At 51.1% G+C, this 17,972-nt stretch overlaps 1 protein-coding gene and 1 pseudogene across 1 annotated transcript in view; one reads left to right on the forward strand and one right to left on the reverse strand.

Moving 5' to 3' along the window:
- LOC115483959 (olfactory receptor 14I1-like) overlaps nucleotides 1–6,483 on the forward strand; it is a 205,102-nt pseudogene extending 198,619 nt beyond the window's left edge.
- Nucleotides 1–17,972, reverse strand: part of LOC115484925 (zinc finger protein 208-like) — a 513,901-nt gene that overhangs the window by 372,359 nt on the left and 123,570 nt on the right.

Raw genomic sequence — 17,972 nt, forward strand, 5'->3', positions numbered from 1 at the left:
AGGGCCAAAAACTAAGAGAGAAGTCAGCAGGTTTTTAGGCTTGTGGGGATATTGTAGGCTATGGATTGAAGGATACATGCAGGCCATCAGGATCTTGTATGAAAAGTTAGTTGATAAAGAAATTAGGTGGGAAAAAGATGATGAACAAAAGTTTGAAATATTAAAGCAAAAATTGGTCAGTGCACTGGCATTGAGTCTTCCTGCCTTAGACAAACCCTTCTATCTCTTTGTGGATAGAGAAAAAAGGAATGAGATTGACTTTCAAGCAGAGACTGAAAGAAAACCAGAAAAACACCAAGACGCCCAAAAGTAGAGTCAAGCTTCCACCAACCAGCTTGAGAACTGTCTTCCTGTTTAAACAGATGAGAATTACCAGCATCTGTTGAGAAGAAGTACACAAGGGACTGTAAAAGGTAATGGGACAGCTTCATTAAGAAAATAAGTCAAAGGGAGGAGAGCAAGACCAGGTTGGCCCCTTTGCTCACTACCAAGAAGGCTCCATAGCCCTGCTGTGGGTAGCAACCCCGTAGGCATGGTAAGGTAGGGACAAAAGGGCAGACCAGATCGCTGTCGTTCCTCAATTGTCTTTTAATTCAACAGGGACTGGAGGTCAGGACTGGGTTGGTTTCTGTACTCACCCCTAAGATACACTGACTATGGGTAGCAGCCACACAGGCACGGTAGATGGGAGTCAAAGCCATACTGGACCTCTGTGATGCCCTTTTGTCCATTCCAAATAAGTGTGTCTAAGGAAAACCTGAGATTTTTTTCTCCTGTTCCCACTGTCCTTGCCCACATCAACAGATGCTGGTATGACTCACTCAAGAGAGACACAAAATTTTTTACTTTACTGTTTGAGCAAAATGACTTATAGACAAAGAAAAGGGGGGTTTGTATAGATGAGTAATCCTATGGTTGACTCTCACAATTAAGGGGTGAATATTAAATATATGTGAAGAGAAGTTTTGTGGATGTATAATTATCCTTCCCCTCCCCCTTGTATTCTTCTCACAGGATGGCCTCAGTAGTGGGGGCATTTGGGAGGGTCAGCTTGTCACTATGGCATCACCTGACCTCCAATCAAGGTGTTATAAAGTGATCTGCACCACTGGACAGTGAAGAAGGAGTTGATTGACAAATCTTTGGGAGGGGCTAGAGGTATAAAAGACAGAACATCCATTTTGTAGATGAGCATACGGTGACTGAATCCTTTGCTCCCGGTGCTGTGTCCTTCTCTTTATTCAGTCTTCTGTTGTGTTTTGATAAGGTCTCAAAAATTTAAATTTTTGAAAGTGATAATGGTTTCTCACATGAGGTTGGGGAATGTGAGGTAAGGTTGTCCACACTGAGTCAGGTCTCAAGGTACAACTTCTCTGACCTGGCCAGACCTCCTTGGGAGTGGTCCAACATCAATATGAAACACAGAGTGCTGCAATCAACTCTTCCCTAAAGGGAACAGTAATAAAATACATTCTTTAAAATAGAATTACATATTTCTTAGAAGCTCATTGAAATATTTCTCTGTAACTGTAAAAGGAAAACTTCCTGCTGACATGAACTAGTTCAGAGGGAAATCAAGGCAGAACCATGGTTTGTCAGGACTTGCTTGATCCTAATGAGCCCCGTGGTGCATTTGGAGCTGAGCCCTGCAACCTCAGAAGAAAGTCAGAAGAAAACCCCAAAGCGTCTCAAGGCATGTATGGGTCCCACTGAGGTACATCCCAAAACTGGCTCCTCATGGACTCCTTGGACGAGAAAATTGGAGGCCAGGATGGCACAAAAACTTCTCAGAGATTCAGTGTGGAAAGGAAAACCCAAAGTACCTTAAAAACCTTGAGTATCTCAAGGTATTAATGAGCCCCACTGAGTATCAGTACAAAGCTCTCCAGGGACTCATTAAAGCAGATAATTAGGGCGAGGATTGCACAAACCTCTCACAGAGTCTGTATCCAAAGGGAAACCCCAAGTACCTTAAAAGAACTGAAGTACCTTGAAGCATTAATGAGCCCACTGAGTGTTGTTACTGACAAAGCCTCTCCAGGGACTAATTACAGCAGATAATTGGAGGCCATGACTGCACAAACCTCTCAGAGACTGCCAGGCAAAAGCCAAACCCAAAGTCCTTTGAAAACCCTGCAGTCCATGGGAGCATTCAGGAGCCCCAAGGGCCATTCCTGAGCAAGGCTCCCCAGGGACTCCTTCCAGCAGATCCCTGAGGCCACTGGGATGTGGGCTAGGGGGGGATGCTGAGGGCAGGACAAGGGGCTGACAGTGCCCAGCCTGGCTGGGGCTGTGCCAGGAGGCCCCAGTGACTCAGGACAACGTGTCTCCTCCCAGCCCTTGGTGGCACAGACCCTGCTGTGCCCCAGGGCACCAAGACTTGGCTTCTCTTTGTCCCCACCTGTCATCAGTGCCTCCAGTTCTCTGCTCTGCCTGGGGCCTGGGGACACTTTCTCAGTGGTGTCCCTCAGTGGGACCCATTAAAAGTCCAAAAAACTTTGGAGTTGGATTCTGACTTGGAGTTCTGGAGAGGTTTCTTCAGCTTCCTCTCAGGGACTGATGTTCAGGGCCTGAGCACAAAGCCCCAAAGGGTCATTAAAGTCCTTGTGCTGTGTCTGTGCAGCTGCTGAGCTGGGCTGGGCTCCTGGCACAGAGGCAGATCCTGGTAACCAAGAAGAGCTTATAAAGCACATTTCTCTTGATGAGCAGCTCTTCTGCCAGCCCAGCAGGGCTGGGGCACTGCCTGCAGCCACCCTGGGCACAGCACAGAGGCACAGAGAGCTTCAATCAGTCAGGGATGGGAAGGTGCTGAGAAGTGCCTGGGCACAATCACTGCCAGCCCTTGGCACAGGAACCTCTGGCTGCAGGACAATGCAGCTGCAGCTCCTGCAGTGATCTCCTAAAGCTGGAACATCCCAATGCCTGCAGACTCTGTGAGTACATCTCTGATTGTCTCTTGTGCAGAGCAGCCAGGGGTGCCCAGGGCTGTCCTGCAGAGCAGGGTCCTGCAGCCCAGGGCGCTGGGCTGGGGCAGGGACTCTGCTGCCTGCAGGGACAGGCAGCAGAGTCCAGGGACAGCTGCCTCCAGGGACAGCTCTCAGCCGGCCCGGGGAGCTGCTCCCAGCGCTGGGGAGAAGCTGTGGGGGGAAGGAGCCACCCTGAGCAGGGCAGGTGCTGCTGCTGAGAGGGGCTGGATGGGGCAGGGCTGCTCCCAGCTCCAGACCAGCCTGGGCACAGCTCTGGAGGGCACTTCCCAAAGAAGGTAAGCCTGGGATTGCTGGAAAGATCAGGAGCTTTCCTGAGAGTGTTTTCAATTTCCTACTTGTAGAAGGATGGGAAAGTGGGGTGATAAAAAGATTTTTACTTTTTATATATTTTTCATATATTCATATCTCTTTAAATTACTATTATATCATTATAAAATTATAATCCTTACCTAAACTCCTAATTAACTCTTTTAAACTACTATTATATACTTCTGTAACTATAATCCCTAATTAAATCCAGTACATTTCCTAACCTTTCTCTTAGATTTTAGAACAATAGGCTGACTGTCTAAATACATTCCTGAAATACTGTATAGTCTTATTATCAGGAAGAGGACATACAAGAAGAGCATTTTGGTTTTTGATCAGAATGTGAGCAGTCATAGCAAAAAGTAAAGGCAAAGAAGCCCTTGGATCTACTCCAATGAGTTGAACCAGGGGTGTGTAACCAGGGCAACTGAATCTCCTGTTGGATGTTCCTGTTAAATATCCTTATTAATCAACGTCAAGAAATTGTTGAAATCAGGGGCCTAGTGTGCCCCATCCCCACTGGGACACCTGGAAGCTTCCAAAAAATATCTGGTTTTTACTTTACTGTTCTAACATTACTGCAATGGGTTTCCCCCTCTTTGGTTATAGACCACAGGGGGATGAGAGAAGCAGAACAGGAATTGGAATCCCAGAATCACAGAAGATTCTGAGTTAAAAGGGACACAAAGGATCATCAGAGGAATGTTTAAACATTTACAGAGACTCCAGAACTGTAACTCTGGGTTGTCAGTCTCTCTGCTGGGAGCCTCCCAAAGGGCCCTCAGGCACTCCTCAGCCCTGGCCGGCAGCAGCATCACCTCTGCAAGGCCCAGCAGGGCTCTCCTGAGCTGCCCTTGCCCACCTGCACACAGAGCCTGCCCCAGCCAGGGCCCTGTACACAGGCAGGTTTCTGTAGGGCCGGGGCCAGGGCACACAGGGTGGGATGGGCTCTGTGAGCGCTGGCAGGGACAAGGCTCCTCTCAGGAGGGAATGTCCAGGCCCAGGGAGATGCTCAGGGAGGGAGAGGGGGCTGAAGAGAGCAGTGCTGGGGGCAGGAGGGCACTGCTGGTGTCTGGGAGGTGCTGGGCACAGCTGGGCACGGGAACACTGTCCTGAGTGCCCGGCTGTCTCTGCCCTGCCCTCTCAGGCACAGCACCACAACATCTCCTCTTGTTTCTGCACTGCCTGATATTGTCACTGTTATCTGCTGCTCCCAGGGAGGCTCTGGCATTTGCAGCAGCTGAGTCAGGCACTGCCCTTGGCATTCCTGCCAGGCAGGGGTGTCCATGGGAATGGGGTGTCCAAGCTTCCCCAGGACCTGTGGGGCTGTGGTCAAAGCAGTCCATGGGAAAGGGGAATGAGCTGAGCCCCCTCCCTGAGATCCCATCATGGGCACACACAGGGATCTCCTTGCTGTGCCCTTCCAAGCTCTGAGCTGCCCTCCTGAGTGCAAATCTGTGCCAGAGCCTCAGGGAGTTCCCTGAATGTCCCACGGGGAAGGGCAGAGCTGCCACAGCTGGGGAAATGCTGTTGGGTTTGCCAAGGGAGCCGTGAGGGTCCTTGGCACAAGGGGTGCTGAGAGCTTGCCCAGAGACCTTTAGAGAGGGAGAGACATTCAGGGATCCCTCTGCTCTAGGCAGGGTCTGGTTTACCCCAGAGTGGCCCGGGAGTGTGATTGTGCTCTGATTGCAGCCAAAGGTGCAAAGCCAGGGCCGGTGGGAACAAGCCCATCCAGCCCCTCACCTTCCCTCAGCCACAGGGAATCCTTTGCCTCTCACATCTCTCAGTGGCAAAATCTGAGTGCAGCAGAAATGCTGGGGATGTCTGACCTCAGAGAGCCAGGAATGGTGTGTGGGTAGGAAAACAATTCTTAAATAATCTCCTGGAATCTATTTTGTTTAGAACTGGGAGTGCAGATGCTACTAAGCCTGTCTGCATTAAGAGTGATTCCCCTGAAAATCCTGAATATCCAGCCTTGTACCTTTCCACATGGCCACAAATCCAGGCCAGTGGGCAGGGATGGTTCCTCAAGAGCCCCCCCATGCACAGGCCTGGCTGCTCCTGGCACACTCAGCCAGCACCACTGGAGCTCAGGCAGGGACCTGGGTGAAGGTTTTCCCAGAGCAGGAACAAGAGTGGGTGAGACCCAGGGAGACAGTCTGCAGGGAATGGCCCAGGTTTGGCTCAAAGCAGTCTCTCCTGACTTGTCACTCTCCTTTCTCCATGAACAGGTCCCCATGTGCAGCCCCAGCAAATGTCCAACAGCAGCTCCATCAGCCACTTCCTCCTGCTGGCACTGGCAGACACGCGGCAGCTGCAGCTCCTGCACTTCTGCCTCTTGCTGGGCATCTCCCTGGCTGCCCTCCTGGGCAACGGCCTCATCATCAGCGCCGTAGCCTGCGGCCACCACCTGCACACGCCCATGTTCTTCTTCCTGCTCAACCTGGCCCTCACTGACCTGGGCTCCATCAGCACCACTGTCCCCAAAGCCATGCACAATTCCCTCTGGGACACCAGGAACATCTCCTACACAGGATGTGCTGCTCAGCTCTCTTTCTTTCTCTTCTTTATCTCAGCAGAGCTTGCCCTCCTGACCATCATGTGCTACAACCGCTACGTGTCCATCTGACAACCCCTGCACTACGGGATCCTCCTGGGCAGCAGAGCTTGTGCCCACATGGCAGCAGCTGCCTGGGCCAGTGCCTTTCTCTATTCACTGCTGCACACAGTCAATACATTTTCCCTGCCCCTTTGCCATGGCAATGTCCTGGGCCAGTTCTTCTGTGAAATTCCCCAGATCCTCAAACTGTCCTGCTCCAAATCCTATCTCAGGAAACTTGGGCTCATTGCTGTTAGTACCTGTTTGGTACTTGGTTGTTTTGTGTTCATTGTTTTCTCCTATGTGCAGATCTTCAGGGCTGTGCTGAGGATCCCCTCTGAGCAGGGACGGCACAAAGCCTTTTCCACCTGCCTCCCTCACCTGGTCATGGTCTCTCTCTTTGTCAGCACTAGTATATTTTACTACCTGATGCCCCCCTCAATGTCCTCCCCATCCCTGGATCTGGCCCTGTCAGTTCTGTATTCAGTGGTGCCTCCAGCCCTGAACCCCCTCATCTACAGCCTGAGGAATCAGGAGCTCAAGGCTGCAGTGTGGACACTGATGACTGGATGGTTTAGGGGAGATTAAACTGCTGGCGAATTTCTGCAAGTGAATTGTAATAAAAATCATCTTTGATACTTCTTGTTGGTTTGGTTGTGGGATCTTTTGTCCCCTGTTCCATTTGGTCTTATTGTCCACAAAGGAATGTCATTGTTTGTGTCATTTCTCATTTTGTTTCTCTCCACCTTCCACGTGGCCACAGACTGTGTCAATGAGGGGCTGCGCTCTTGGTGGTTTTAAAGGAACTAAAGGATCCCTCAGAAAAGTTTTCTGCAAAGATGCCCTTTTGAGGCCTTCTCTGGAGCTGCAGCAGCAATGTCTGTGTGCAGAGCTGGGGGCAGATCAGTGCTGGCCCAGCAGCTGTGCCCAGCAGCAGCACTTGGTGTTGCCAGTGCTGCTCCCGTGGCCCTGCCCCACTGCCCTGGTGGCCCTGGTGTTGCTGTAGGGCCTGAGTGCTCTCGGGGCCGGGCACAGCCCTGGGGGTGGCAGTGCCAGGGCTGCAGCAGGGACAGGCCATGGGCACTGCTGGGGCAGCGCTGACACCTCAGGCCAGGCCCTGGGGGCTCCAGGCTCCTTGCCCAGGCTCTCTCCAGAACACAGCCAGGCCAATGCTCAGCACAGAAAACCCCTGTGAGCAGCCCCAGGGTGGCCGTGGGCAGGCTGGGGGCAAACAGCATGGCTGGTGCTCTGCAAGGGCCCTGGGGGAGATGGGAAGGAGCAGCAGAGCAGGGGCTGATCCATCCCCAGTGCGCAGGACAGCCCAGGGCAGCATCCCAGAGCATCCTCATGGAGTTGCCAACAACATCCCCCCTCTGCAGCCCTGGCCTCTCCCCAGCTCACACAGGTGCCCCATCCTTGCAGGCACAGGCACGGCAGCACTGGCTCAGGAGCCCCTGTTTGCATTGCACAGAGCAGGGGGAGCACCCCCATGGTGTTGGTGTGGGGACATGAACCTGAGGGAGCACAAATGCCATCAGCCCCTGTGGCCAGCATGGGCTGGGGGACAGCAGGGAAACCACTCAGCTTTGTCCTGGCCTCTGCAGTCAGCCAGAAAGTTTGTTTCCATGGGCTGGGAGTTTCCTGTCCCACTGCAGACGCTGTTGCTCAGAGCCAGGGCTGCCTGGCAGCCACCCCCAAACTGCCCTCAGCATTTCCTTGGCTTCACCTTGGCTCTCTTTACTCTTCCTGATACAAATTTCTTTTTCTTGCCCACCCCTGTCCCCTCCCCTGCAAACAGCCCATCCCTGTTTGCCCTTTTCTCTCTGGCCCCACTCCCCATTGCAGTTCCTGACTTGGCACCATGGGAACGTCCCTTGTGGAGCAGGATCATCCCACAAATGCTGCAGGAATTGTCTGCAGGGTCCTGCAGTGCCTCCTGCTGCTCCTTTGCCAGAGGCACCCCAGGCCAGGGAGGCACATCTGGGCTGCTGTTTCTGCCTCTGGGGCTCCCTGTTCTGGGCAAGGAGGAGGAGCTGCAGAGGCTCTGCAGGACTGACAGGATGGGCTTTGGGGCTGGCAGGAGAAGCTGAGGGACCTGGGCTGCTGGAGCTTCTGAAGAGGAGGCCCAGGGCTCATCCTGCAACTGCTCCAAGGGTGGATTCAGAGAATCCCAGAATCAGCAAGGCTGGAACAGACCTTGGAGATCATCAAGTCAAACCTCTGTCCTGACACCAGCTTGTCTCCCCTGAGCCTCCTCTTCTCCAGGATAAACAACCTCAGCTCCCTCAGCCGCTCCTCACAGGACTTGTCTTCCAGACCCCTCCTCAGGCTTGGTGCCCTTCTCTGGACACGCTCCAGCCCCTCCATGTCCTTCCTAAACTGAGGGCCAAGAACTGGATGCAGCACTCGAGGTGCTGCCTAACCAGAGCCAAGCACAGAATCACTGCCCTGCTCCTGCTGGCCACACCATTCCTGATCCAGGCCAGGAGCCATTGGCCTTCTTGGCCACCTGGGCACACTGCTGGCTCATGTCCAGCCTGCTGTCCCTCAGTCCCTGCAGGTCCCTTTCTGCCTGGCTGCTGTCCAGCCACTCTGTCCCCAGCCTGTAGTGCTGCAGGGATTGTTGTGGCCAAAGTGCAGGACCCGGAACTTGGACTTGTTAAACCTCACCTTGTTGGATTTGGGCCCTGGATCCAGCCTTTTCAGGTCCCTGTGCAGAGCCCTCCTTCCCCCCAGGAGATCCACACTCTCAGACAACTTGGTGTTGCCATTGTTTCATGAGGCTTCCCAGTATCTCAGTGTTCCTTTATTTCCTTGGCCCCCCTTGGTGTCACAAAGTCCCTTGGATCCTTGGGTCCTGCAGTGTCACAATAGCCCTTGGTCCCCCAAGGCCCTGCAGTGTCACAATGGATCCTTGTTTCCATGAGGTCTGGCAGTGCAGCAATGCTCTCCTTGCTTCCACAGTGGCACAATGGCCCTTTGGTTCCACAAGGCCCTGCAGGGTCACAGTGGCCTCTGTGGTTCCACCAGGACCCAGACTGTCACCATGGACTCCTTGCTTCCATTCAGCCCCACAGTGTCCCCATGGCCCCTTGGCTCTGTGCTGCCATGTCATACACAGTGTCACCCTGGTCCTCTCAGTGCCACCAGGCCCCCAGTGTCACAATGGTCCCTTGCTTCCCCAGGGCCCTGCAGTGTCACAATCATCAGAGAATCAGCCAGGCTGCAAAAGACCTTGGAGAGCATCAAGTCCAACCTGGGACCCAACACCACCTTGTCACCCAGACCATGGCACTGAGTGCCACATCCAGTCTTTCCTTAAACATCTCCAGGGATGGTGACTCACCCACCTCCCTGGGCAGCCCATTCCTGTCACCTTACATTGTTCTGTCCAACCAGTGCCAAGCACAGAGGAAGAATCACTGCCCTGGTCATGCTGGCCACACCATTCCTATACCAGAGGTTGGATGAGGGATATGGTGAGGTGGGGACAAAGTCTGGTTAATTATCAGCCATGAAAGGTCTTGATCTTGTTACCTATTCAGACTGCATGAGAAGGTGCTGTGGGTCAATGTCAACTGGACATTGATGATACCAAACAATAAACAGGAAAAGAGAACAATAGATCACTCTGATTTTTTTTTTCAATATTGCAGATTCACTTTAAACACACTTCAAAAATTTGTCTAATTAACAGCAGAAGAAATGAAAATTTGCATTATTCCCCGGGGCTTTTCTTGTTCAGGTGTTTTGGAACAAATGTTTATGAGTCTTTTTCAGTGAATTCCTGAACTGAAGATCTCAAGAAAGAAGAGGCCTCTGGAGAAGTAAAATTCATCAGCAACCTCCAAGTGGCTGAGGATCCATCCCCATCAGAGCAGCAATGAACAGAAATGGGCACAGCTTTGTGGCTGCCCCAGCTCTGGGATGGGCCCTGGGCCTGGAGCAGGAGCAGCTCTGGAGGGCCCCAAGGCCGGGGCTCTTGTGCTGCCCTGGGCAGGTGGGATGGCAGCAGGGGCTGCAGAGCTCTCAGCACCTCAGCCAGAGGGGAGCAGGGCACACACAGGCAATTGCTGAGCATGGCCTGCGCTGGCCAGGGCTGACTGTGCCAAAATGTCATCGTTTGAGCCTGGCGCAATGCCAGTGCCCCCACGAGATCACCTCCTTCCCTGGCACCCACTGTGAGATGTGATCAGAGACAGAGCAGAGCAGGCTCCAACTTGAGGTTTAAAGGAAAAAAACTTTATTAACCTAAAACTACAAAGGAAAACACTAAGGAAAGACACACAAAACACATAGAACCCAAGATGAAAAACCTTCCAAATTTCTTCCTCCTCCCCCCACCTAGATTTCCAATTCCATTACCACCAAATCCACCCTTTAGATAATCAGTTCTCAATTCCTCGAGAAGAGAGGAGTCCCTCTTGCACCACAGACTTCCCCAGGAAACAGTCGAAACTTCTGGTGTTTCCATGTCACATGTGGCACCGCCCGGAGAACATTTTGCCATCGTGACTTCTTCCTTCCATGTCCAGTGCTCTCACCACTGCACATGGATCAGAGCTGCTTCTAGGGCTTTTCCCTTTAAGGATACTTTGTCCAGTTCCAAAAGAGCACAGTCCCTCTCCTTTGGGACACCTGTCCCCCCCAAATTTCACCCCCTGGGGCCGAGGGGCCTCTTGAACAGAGATCATCTTCCTCTTCCTCTTCTTCAAAGCGGAGGGCACCACCACCACCCTCCTCACCCGTCGTCTCTGTTCACACTCCTCCACATCACTGCACTCTCCTGGCTCTGAGCCATCGCCTCCCCCTAGAACGCAGTCTCTGTGTCACAGGAACACAAGGGGTTCTGCTGTGGCTACACAAGAAAAGTCCAGCCAAAGGCCACTCCATCATCTCCTCCCACCTAGGATTCTTCTCAACATCCTCTCAATCTCATCAGCCTCAGGAGGAATCAGCATTTGCAAGGTTTCCATCCTCCCCAGAAGGGTTAAAAGTCCCAGGCTCTGCCGGTTTGCTCCATGAACTCCCACGCTTGGCTGCCCTGCTGGGCACCCCCCCCACGCCGGCTGCGCTATCACAGGTGCCGGCTCTGTCTCTCTCCCTCTCTCCGGGGGTGGGGGGGGAATGGAGGATGGCTGCCCGAAGCCCTTGCAATGTTCTCCTCCACCCTTGGGCCCAGGCCTGGCCTACCTCCGGCCACATGGCTCCCCTCCCCCCCTGCCCAGCTCGGCCGGGCAGGGGGTCTACTCAGTATCAGCAGAACTCCCGAGAGGAAGTTCCCCTGGGAGATCACAGCTTTTAACCCCTGTGTTCTCAGAGGCGTATCCTGCCCTCAGTGGACAAACCAGGTGCCAATATTAAATCTGAACACTGATTGGCTTGCACACACCATCACAAAAACTTCATTTCCTTTCAAACCACGACACAAAGGCAGAGCTCAGCTGCCCTTGGGGGCTGCAGGAACAGCCCAGAGCCCAAAGAGCCTCCATGGCTGTGCTGGAGACCAAGGCTGCAGGAGGGAAATGCAGGGCTGCTGTGGGATGGGGAGGGCATTGAATTCCAGCACACTCCTCAGCTCTCTGATGATCCTGGCACCATGCTGGGCCCTGTTCCAGATTGGAGCAGAGCAGATGTTGATAGGACAGGAGCCCTATGGGGCTGTCAGGGACCTGCAGCTTGCAAGGTGCTCTGCTCTCCCTCAGGTGCTCTGGGAGAGATCCAAACCCAGCTGGGCACCTCAGGGCACAAGTGGCACTGCCTGTTCATGGGCACACAGCTGATGTCTGCCTGGAAAGGGGCAAAGTTGTTAATACCTGTTACTTTCATAATATACAAATGAATCTTTATTATCTGGGTCACTTGAGTGCTCTTAAGGAATAGTAGAGTTTTCCAATCAGGAACAGGTATTTCCTCAAAATGTACTGATGACAGGAGAAGACATACAAATCTTCCAATCTTCTTGTGTCACCAGTATTCAGTCTGTTATTTAATTTCTCTTTTCCATCAGGTGTTCCCAGCTCTCCTGTTGAAATGGCCATGTCTAAGGACATCTCTTCTTCACTGGGCCTGCTGGAACTTCATTCGTCCCATTATTCCCAGATTTCCTCTTCCAGATGCTCTGTGGTCATTCAAGGGCCTCTCAGCTGACTGGTTTCTTGCTTTGAGCTTCAAGGAGTTGCCCAGTTTTCTGAAGGTAAATAAATATGTTAATATTCATCATCTTAACTGTTTTTATATCTATCTCCCAATTACCTTTTCTAATGTCTTAGTCTAAAACTGTTCCTGCACAGAAATCACTTGGTAGACATGTCAGATGCTGCTGGGACATCCCAGAGAGCTGAGGGAAGAGCTGTGATGGGTATTAAACTATTCCAATGTTCAGCTTGTGTTTGTTGGCAAGAAACCTTTCTGTGCCTCTAAATGTCACTCAGAGCATCCCTGAGCCCAAAGGACACAAACCTGATGAGTTGTGGTTCCCACTGCAGGGGCTGCACTTGGACCTTGGCCCTGCACAGGAGAGCTCTTCATCCCCTTCCTCTCTTTTCCTCCCTCTGGCCATGGAGGGAGCTCCTGACTTCAGCCTGTGACTGGTGTGTGCAAAGAGCAAATGTGGGATGAACCGGGGCAGGGAGGGTTTAGGGGGATCTTGGGATCTGTGCTGGGCACAGGTGTTTTCCATTGCTCTGAGGCTGACTGCTGTGCAAAGTGGATTTATTATCCAGCAGAGGAATGACTTTTGCATTTGATGGAGCTGTGCCTTCCCTTGGCTTTGTTGGCTGACAAGAAATGAACATCCCTCTGTGTCTCAGGCAGCTCCTTCTCCAAGGAAAGCAGGGGGGAGCTGGAGCCAAGGAGCTGAAAGCTGCAGGTGCAGCCTGGGCTGGAGGGAGCTCAGATTTGCACAAGGCTGCTCTGAGTGCCAGGGCTTGGATGGGGGAAATGGTTGGGGTGTTGGTAGGGACAGAGTCTGATTGATTGTCAGCCATGATAAAGGGTCTTGATTTTCATATCTATTAAACTGCATGAGGAGGTACTTGGATTCAGGGTCAGTAGGAGACTGCCCATATCAAGTTATTAACAGGAAAAAAAAATGAAACAGGACCTAAAAAATCTTTTCTCCCTGTCTTTTTAAATATAGTATACTCACTTTAAATTGGCTTCTGAAACCTGTCAAATTAACCACAAATTATTTGGAAATTAAAATCAAATTATCCCCAGAGGCTTGGCTTGTTAAGGTGTTCTGAATGTTAATGAGCCCTGGGACACTGAATTCCTGCACTGAAGAGCTGAAGGCTGAACAAGCCTCTGGAGCAGTGAAATTCAGCAGCAGCCCCCAAGGTGCTGAGGATGTCAGCAGCCCCCACTGAGGCCATCCCTGCCCAGAGCCCGTGGGGGAATGGGCAGACAAGGAGAGCGTCCCTGGGGCTGGGGCAGCACAACTCAGAGGCATCAGGGGCTCCAGCTGGGAAATGGAGTGTGGAATGGGGCTGGGAAAGCCCTGCCTGGGCTGGGCCAAGCAGGACAGACAAGCCCTGACCCCCATCCCCCAAACAATTCTCTCAGTGAGACATTTCAAAGGAATTACATTTTTTTGTGTACTCTGATTTGGATGTATTGGAGAAATATCAATAAGAGATTGTGAAAAGCTCAAAAGAACACAGCGGCCTTTACTGAGAACTTAAGAAAATGAGAAAAACTTTGGCAGAATGTTAATTATGACATTGTAGTGGTTTTGGTTTGTTAATTTAGGATTTTTCTACTCGTATTGATGAGTGTGGTGGGTTTTAGTGTCAGTTAATTATTTCTGCATTATTTTGTTATGAGAATAGATTAGGAGTAAGGATATGGCATGCTTAAAATTTTAAAAGGCTATAGAGAAAATTTTATTAAATGCAAATAAAAGAAAAAAGGTAGGAAGAATTACAAAAATTCTTTAGAACACTTTTCTTTTCTTTAAATATTTTGTTTAAACTGGCAATGTAAAGAAACAAAACTAAAAATTTCCAGTTAGTTTACTACTTCTAGAATAGTCTTTTTTTTTAATTTACTAACAGAGAGAAGTATTTTCTTTAAAGCTATGGAGTTTTTTACAGGAAAAAATATTTTATTGTAGTTCTTAATTTTGTCATGGATAACAGATGTCTGAGGAACTTTGTTATTGTGAAGTTCTTTTTATTGCTACAGGCTTTTTTACAGGTTGTTGATGGGCCATGTCAACTTCTGGGGTATTCTTTAAAAGATGAGTTTTTTAAAGGTAAAAGTTTTCATTATTTATTTTCAAAATTATGCTTATCTCTGGGAAAAGAGGTCTTCTCTTGGTAGTACTCGATTCCTTTTTTTTTTTTTTAAGTTTAAACTTTTTATGAAATTACAGTTATTTTAATTTTTTATTTTAATTTTTATAGTTTTTAGTGTTATGAAGAAAAAGACATTTTTCTTTATAGTTTATACAATGATTTTAGTTTTAAGATTAATGTATGTTTTCTTCTTTTATATTGGAATTTAATTTCCTCTTTACTGGCTTTGGTGGTTCTGTGGGTTTTTTAAAATGTTTGTATTTTGTTTTTTTCTTTTAGTTGAGGGAAGATTAAAGTATTGAAAGGATTAACACCTGACCTGCTGGTAACTTGTAGTGGAAGTTGTGGTTAGGATGTGTTAGGATTGGTTTTATGGTTGGTTTTGGTGGGTTTTTTTTGTGTTTAATATTAGTTGTAAGGTTATTTTTTGTGGGTTGCAAGTTGTATAAGTTTTTAGTTTTAATTGTGTTGGGGGGAGGGGACTCGATGGTAAGATTTTAATGGGTGTTGCTCTCTTTGTTCTGGTTGGGGTTTGTTTTCCTGTTTGGTAGTTGTTGGGGTTTGGTTTGGTCAGAATGGGGCCAATGATGGGGAGGGGGCAGGGGCTCAGCCTTACAGGCCTGACTGACTCAGCTATGCAAGGCACTCAGACCCCTCAGAGAGCAACATTTCTGCCCCATTTCCCCAGCACAGGCACTCCTGTGTGCACACAGACACACAGAGTCAGTGCAAGGCACCTGGGAGAAATTCCCCTCAGGGCAGGCAATGCTCCCTGGGGATGCTTTGGCATCTCCCCAGCAGGCCAAGGGCTGAGCCTGGAGCAGTGGGGGATCGGCCCAGGCTCAGTCTCTGTCCAGGATCCCCGAGTGCAGCAAACGGGAGAGTTCCCGGCTGGGAGAGGCCCCACCCAGAGGGAGTCGCTGGCCCAGGAGAGCTCCAAGGGCTCCTTTTGGAGCGCTGTGTGCAGGGCCCCACGAGAGGGGCTGCAGTCCCAGCCATGGTTCATCCTGGCCACACTTGGCACCAGCAGCTTTCTTTGGCACTGGGAGAACAGGGATGTTGTGCCACGGAGGGAACACAAACCAGTTCCCAGGGCTGCTGGTAGAGAAAGCAGGAGCTGTTTGGGCAGCAGCAGTGCCTGGAGCAGACAGTGTTTGTGATGAGCTGAGAGGAGCTGAGCCCAGGGGCTGCTGGCCAAGGCCCAGGCCCAAGGAGCATTTCTGAGCTGGCAGGGCGGGCTGAGAAGGGGAGGGGGGAATGCAGCAGCCCAGGGCCATGGAACCAAGGGACCAGTGTGACACTGTGGGGCCCTGTGAGACCAAGGGACCAGTGTGACACTGTGGGGCCTGTGAGACCAAGGGACCAGTGTGACACTGTGGGGCCCTGTGAGACCAAGGGACCAGTGTGACACTGTGGGACCCTGTGACACCAAGGGACCAGTGTGACACTGTGGGACCCTGTGACACCAAGGGACCAGTGTGACACTGTGGGACCCTGTGACACCAAGGGAGCAGTGTGACACTGTGAGGCCTCATGGAGTCAGGGAGAGACCTGTGATATTGCTGGGCCTCATGGAACTAAGGGGACTGCACTGACACTGTGTGGCTCCATGGAATGTAGGGATCATTGTGACACTGAGAGGCCCCATCAAACTAAGGGTCCATTGTGACACTGCAGGGCCTCATGGAACCATGGAGACCATTATGACACTTTGGGGTGTCCTGGAACCAAGGGGCCTTTGTGACACTGTGAGACCCCATGGTCTCACAATGGTGCCAAAGGTCCATTGTGACATTGCAAGGCCTCAGGGAACCTGATGGGAGAGACCATTGTGACACTTCACAGCCTCATGGAACCGAGGGCCCATTGTGACACTGTGGGGCACCATGGCACTAAGGGAAACCATTGTGACACTATGAGGTACCATGGAATAGGCAAAGCATTGTGAATTGTGAGGCCTCATGGCACCAGTGAGACCATTGTGACCCTGGGGGTCCCCACAGAACCAAGAGGGACACTGTGATACTGTGGGGTCTCATGAAATCAAGAGGCCTTTGTGACACTGCAGGGCTGCATGGAACCAAAGGTCCATTGTGACACTGCAGGGCCTCCTGTCATCATTGATCCATTGTGACACTGTGGAGCCAAAGGAGACCATTGTGACACTGCAGGGCTGCATGGAACCGAGGGGACATGGTGACATTGTGGAACCCCATTGAACCAAGGGTTCATTGTGACACTGCAGGGCTGCATGGAACCAAAGCTCCAGGGTGACACAGAGGGGCCTCCTGTCATCAATGGTCCATTGTGACACTGTGGAGCCAAAGGAGACCATTGTGACACTGCAAACCCCCAGGGTCCAAAAGTCCATTGAGACATTGCAGGGCTCATGGGACAGAGGAGTCACGTGTCATTGTGGGGGCTGGGGAACCATGGAGACCACTGTGACACTGCAAGGCCCCATTGAGTCATTGGGACCATTGTGACACTTGGGGCCTTCTGGAACCTAGGGGCCATTGTGACACTGTGGGTCCCCATTGAACCAAGGGTCCATTGTGACACTTCTGGACCCCATGGAAGCAAGAGAACTTGGAACAGCTCTGGCTGGTCTGGCCTCCCATGGACTGCCTGACTGGTCCAACTGACCTTGGAACGTGGAGGGTCACTTCTCATCTGAAAAGATCTGTCCTTCTCCTCCAGGCACTGATGGCCAGAATTGGGAATTCAACTCCAAATTTCCTTATATCCAGGGATTGTTCCCACTGGAATATTGTCAGGTCAAGACTGGCTGGAAGTGCTTTCAAGGGGGTCACCTCTCATGTGTCTCCAAAACTCTGGGGAAGGCTCCGTGCTTTCCTTCCTATGGGAAAGAACTGTCCTGTTTCTCCAGGTGTCCATGGCCGAAACTGGGTTCCACTCCAAAATTCCCGATATCCAAAGACTGCTCCCAGACACAATCTGCCTTTGCTGACAAGTCTGGCTGGCCTTGGCCTAGTGAGGCTCTCACCTGCCCTCCAAACACTGGGGCTCTGTGCTTTCCTTCCTATGGAAAAGAACTGTCCTTCTCAGCCAGGTGCCCATGGCCAGAATTGGGATTTCACCTCCAACATTGCCTTACTGTGAGAGGCTGGAGGAGATTTAGAAACATTGGAGGTGGGGGGGGATGAAGAGGCAGGTCCAGCCTTGCCCTGCCCTGGAACCCCAGCACTGCCCTGCCCTGGAACCCCAATCCCCCCAGAGCCTCTATCCCAGCCCAGCAGTGTCTGCCAGTCCCTGGCACAGCACAGGCAATGCTCCACAGCCACCTCTGGAGCCCCTGCCCAGCTCCTGAGGGACCAAATGAGCCCAAGCCCCACCTGGGGAAAGGGCCCAGGAAGAACAAGGGGTAGTGAAGGCTGACCACAAGGCAAGCACACATCTTGACCCTACGTCCTCTTGGAATTTCCATCTGAACACCGCTGGAATTCAGGAGTTGGTAGCTGTGTGTGTGCTTCTCTGTATCTTTTTTGTCTTTCTCTCTTTCTGTGTCTTCTCTTCTGTTTCTGTGCTCCTGCAAATTTTGATTAACATTACAGTGAACAGGCTTAGAGTTTGTGAAGTTGAATGGGCCAAGTCAATGCTTTGAGAAGTGTTTTTGTTGATTGAATGTCTGTCGTAGTTTGACATGAGAAGAATTTTCAAAAGTAATACAAAACTTTTTGTGTAACTGACAATCTGTTAAACCACTGAGATACTGAACATGCCTCTGTGAAACACAAATGTTAAAGATAAAAACCC

Source organism: Serinus canaria, chromosome 25 (assembly GCF_022539315.1).
Source record: "Serinus canaria isolate serCan28SL12 chromosome 25, serCan2020, whole genome shotgun sequence".
Classification (NCBI taxonomy): domain Eukaryota; kingdom Metazoa; phylum Chordata; class Aves; order Passeriformes; family Fringillidae; genus Serinus; species Serinus canaria.